Source organism: Physeter macrocephalus, chromosome 11 (assembly GCF_002837175.3).
Source record: "Physeter macrocephalus isolate SW-GA chromosome 11, ASM283717v5, whole genome shotgun sequence".
Classification (NCBI taxonomy): Eukaryota; Metazoa; Chordata; class Mammalia; order Artiodactyla; family Physeteridae; genus Physeter; species Physeter macrocephalus.
Window position 1 is genome coordinate 107,903,285 of NC_041224.1, and position 5,029 is coordinate 107,908,313.

The window sequence follows — 5,029 nt, forward strand, 5'->3', positions numbered from 1 at the left end:
CCTCTATCACCCGGTATGGGGGCGGGGGGCTAAAGCTCCTGGATGAGCCTTGACACTTGGGCAGCCCTGTGTCCAGAGGGAGATGCTGAGGGTATTCAGAAGACAGGGCTGCAGCAGGTCCTCTGTCCAGTAGGTGGGGCTGGAGCAGCTCTGGGGCAGGACCTCGTCCAGGGGCTGCGTAATGGATGCGCTGACCTTGGCATGCAGCTCTGAGTCCAATAGGACGCTGGGGGGCTTGAGGTCCCGGTGTAGAAGCATGGGGTTCTGGCTGTGCAGGTAGCACATCCCGAGCACCCAGCTCCTGCAGCAGGCAGCAGAGGAGCGGCTGCGGCCTTGGGCACTGGGGCTGTAGCAGCACCGCCAGGGAACCTTTCTCCATGAATTGAGTCACCAGAGCCGGCCCAGACACATACTCCCACTCCAGTTTCTTTGTGACCCCCAGCAGGGGCAGCACATGATTGTTACACAGGCTTGCCATGGCCTTCACCTCCCTGGATATCGCCGACAGGCACTCAGGCGAGGGTTGGAGCCCAGCTCCCTCCTGGGAAGATCCTTCCCTTCCGCACTCAGGCCCTGCCACGCAGCAGCCCCTCCTCCTCCGCCCAGCCTCCCAGACCAGACACCCGCCCGCAAGCAGCTCAGGGCACTCACGAGTTCACGATCTTCACCGCCACTTCGAAACCCCAAGTCCTGTGCTGTGCCTGGAAGACAGCGCCAAATCCGCCTTTGCCCATGAACTCCGGGTTCTCCACTTCCTCGATGGGCACCAGCGGGGCTGAGGTACCGCTGTGCCTGAGAGAGGGGGCCTCATCACCCGCTGGCCAGGGTCCCAAGGCGGTGCGGGGACCGCCAAGCCCCGTGACTCAGCTCGTGTGGGTCAGTTCAATCCCCAGCCTCCCCCGTGAGCCCCACTGTGCCCTGGCCTTGGCACGTTCTGTGAGCGAGTCCGTGGGTGCAGTGTGTGTGTGTGTGTGTGTGTGTGTGTGTGTGTGGCTGCGGAACCATAGCTCACCCTCCACTCACCATAACTTAACACAAGACATCAGGCTGGAAGGTGCGAGAAGCTTCTGGAAGTTGCGAGTGACTCAGCTCGTGTGGGTCAGTTCAATCCCCAGCCTCCCCCGTGAGCCCCACTGTGCCCTGGCCTTGGCACGTTCTGTGAGCGAGTCCGTGGGTGCAGTGTGTGTGTGTGTGTGTGTGTGTGTGTGTGTGGCTGCGGAACCATAGCTCACCCTCCACTCACCATAACTTAACACAAGACATCAGGCTGGAAGGTGCGAGAAGCTTCTGGAAGTTGCGAGCCCACACGTATGGAAGAGGGGTTGGGGCCCGGGAGAGGGGTCAGTCTCCAGGCCACTGCACGGACTCCGCTTCCCGGGTTTCTTTCTCTACACTGCCTGAACCACTTCCTTCTTTGACGGAAGCCTCTGCAGTCCCGCCCTCGGGGGCAGGGGGCAGGGGGTGCCGGTGGGGTGCCGAACGGAAGCTAGCGCTGTTCCTCGGGTGCCACGGCCAGGTTCATTGTCACTGGGTATGCACGGCGCCACGGAAGGAGTCCTCACCTTCTAGGAACCCACAATTAACCGCCTTCTAAGCTGGCGTCTCTCCCTTCTGCCACCGGATTCCCAGCTCCACCGCCAAGCCTGGGACGGTGAGGATTGGGGGAGATGGTGCTGAGGAGGACATTATGGTCCTACGCTTCCGCTCTCCCGCAGCTGCCTTAAGATCACAGCTAACACGTGTCTAAAGCTCACCGTGTAGGAGGTACATATTATAGATTAGCTTATGTAATTCTCACATCAACCCTAAGGAGATGGGTACTGCTTTTGTTACTTCTTTGTAGGTGAGGAAGCGGAAGCACAGATAGTGTAAGTACTTGGCCCAAGCGTGTGTGGAACTGACCTCCAAGCCTGGCTCTGAACCATCAAACTTTGCTATTTTCACACAGGCTTCAGCTGGTGGGGGAGGTGGCTGGGATAGGTGTGAAGCAGCCAACAGTCTGCATTCCTGACCTTGGTAGTGATTTGTCTGCTGGAAAGACCAAGACCCACTCCCAGGATGCTGTGGTCAGCTAGGGGAATTGGGCCAGCCAGAGGGTTGCTGATATTGTGGTGTATACTGCAGTGGAAACACCTCAGAGCCTCTCTGCCCTCTCCCACCATGGCAAATCCTCCATGCAACTTCTCTGGTTAACAAATTGTTCCTGACAAGCATATACTCTGGACAAGGGCCCTGGAGAACTCAGGAGCAAGGGGAGCCTTAAGGATTCAGGGTAGACAGAAGGCATCCATATTTTACCTGCCCAAGGCCTGACCATGGCTAGAGGTTGTGGAATTAGATATAGCCAGCATTAGGCACTCGGGTTTTTGGGGGAGACCCAACCCTGTGGGTCATGGGTCATGGGCCAGAACTCACTGGAGGGTGCTCACCTTGGTGTGAACTTTCCATTCTGTCCAGTGGTCCATGGACCCTGCTATTTGGAGCAAAAGTGGCCAGCAGTTAACTGTGGTTTCTCGAGCACCTGGAACTCCAGGATCCACATCATGAATTCTGGTGGTCAGTCCATGCTATTTTCAACCTATTTAGGGAATTCTTAGACTGTAGTCTCTTTAACAGCTGGTACATGGTATGTACTGAATAAATATTTGTTGAATTGAACTAATAAATGAACAACCAAAACTTTTGAGGCTTCCTTAAGATGCTGATCACCCCAGCTGAAACTCCATACTCATTGGGAGGAGAAAGGAGGTTGGGCTTCTTCATGGTTTAGGGTTTCTTGCCTGCACCTGCACAGCTGACAGAATCCATCTAAAGACTTTATTATGGCGATATGGTGGTATCTCACAGAATATAAAGGCAAGTTTGGCAGGTCCTCAAAAACATCTAGTTCAGGAGCTAAGAGCCATCAGAGAGGATAGCCATTCCTTTCATGATTCGTTTTGAGCTTGTGGGCTCAACACCTGGGCTCCACTTGAGGAGAGGAGTTAGAAGTGTGTTTAAAAACCTTTTACAGCTGGATTTCCTTAGAATGACATAAGACCCTGAGAATCAGGGGAAGCTACTGTAAAGCATAGGGTTGGGGATGGTGTCAGAGCCTATAATACTTTTTGACTCAAAATAAACCAAGCCCCTTTAAGAGAAGGAGGGGTAGGGAGAGGAGCCTAGAGTGAGTGCCTGAGAGGACCGTCTGCTTCCTTCTTCTGGCAGGAGGGGACTGGCAACAGAGAGTTGAGTCCTGGATTTTGGAGCTCTGGCCTTTCTTGAGGCCTGGTACCCCTGACCCCAGTTGTCCCAGGCTTTTGGAGTCTATTTGGGTGTCCCTCATCCCTTCAGTTCTCTACTGCTGATTGTCTTTGGTTACCTTCAGCCCAGCCCTTGTACCTGCTCTGATTCCCTATTCCCAGTTGCTGGGGTGCAAGTGGGGGTCAGAGGGTGTGGTCTCTCTTCTTGCATATTCTAGCCCTAACTAATTCTCATCCGTTGTTTGATTAAGAGATTAATCAATTATAGACCAAATGGTATTAACTGAGGTCACAGTAAAAAAGATTATGGAGAATTTTTATTTTTCTTAGTATTTGAATATTTTATATTAACATGTATTACTTTTAAAAAAGTTAAAGAAGGAAAAAAGATCATGATGTATGCAAAGGTTTAGCTGTAAGGATATTCACTGAAGTGCTGTTTAAAATAGTGAAAAGATAGAAGCCTAAATATCCAATAATAGGAAAAAGATTGAATACATTATGCAATAGAAGACTATGTAGCCATTAAAATGATGTTCTAGACCTATATTTATTAGTACAACAGGTGTTTATCATATATCAAAAGAAAAAAGCAGGTTATAAAACAATATATACCATATAATCACATTTTTGTTTGTTTTAAAAATTCTCTTCCAGTAGTATCACAGAGTTTGCAGAAGCCTCCCATGGCATAATACCTAAATGCTATATAAAGCACAACATATTTTAAAAGTAACTTAGGGACTTCCCTGGTGGCACAGTGGTTAAGAATCTGCCTGCCAATGCAGGGGACACGGGTTCGAGCCCTGGTCCGGGAAGATCCCACATGCTGCGGAGCAACTAGCCCATGCGCCACACTACTGAGCCTGCGTTCTAGAGCCCACGAGCTACAACTACTGAGCCCATGCACCACAACTACTGAAGCCCACGTGCCTAGAGCCCGTGCTCCGCAACAAGAGAAGCCACTGCAGTGAGAAGCCTGCGCACCGCAGCAAAGAGTAGCCCCTGCTCTCCGCAACTAGAGAAAGCCTGTGCGCAGCAACAGAGACCCAACACAGCCAAAAATAAATAAATAAATTTATATTTAAAAAATTAAGTGGCCCCATATTATTAATGCCCCCTGAAATCCAACAGAAGCAAACAGAATTCTCCCTAGAGGAAAGCATTCTCAATCCAAGCCTCCGGATTAAATTTAGCCAAATATAAACTCACCAAAAAGTTACTAAATATGTAAGTATTCAAGTCACCACAAATGAGAATCAGCAGGAACAATAATCAACAGGTTTAAATCTTTAAGGGCTCCAGAGTTTGGAACAATCAGATGATGTATCTAAAGAAGCTATTGTGAAATGTTTAAAGAAATAAAAGATGGAATAGAAAACATAAGCAAGGAATAAGAGATTATAAAAAATGCCCAGGTAGATTTAGGAAAAAAATAGACTATCAAGAAATAAAAAATTGTATGTAAGAATTAATATTAAAACTGCAATGCAGAAGATATAGCTGAAGAAAGTGTACTAAAAGATGGATCTGAAAAAATTCATCAGAATGCAGCAAAAGAGACAAGCTGATAAAAAAGTTAAGAGTCAAAGAATGAGGCAGTCTTACAGTCACCAAACTGGCTTCTGCATGAGGAGAAGAAAAAGAAAACGGGGGCAAGGCAATATATGAGGAGCAAATGGTTGAAAAATTTCAAGAATTGATGAAAGACAAGAATTCACGAATATGGGAAGCACAATTTATGAAAAGAAGGATAAATATAAAGAAATCCACACCTAGATACAACT

At 49.0% G+C, this 5,029-nt stretch overlaps 1 pseudogene; it reads right to left on the reverse strand.

The window, feature by feature from the left end:
- Positions 1-95: 95 nt before the first annotated feature.
- Positions 96-1,043, reverse strand: LOC114487069 (receptor-interacting serine/threonine-protein kinase 3-like; annotated as a pseudogene).
- Positions 1,044-5,029: the final 3,986 nt, after the last annotated feature.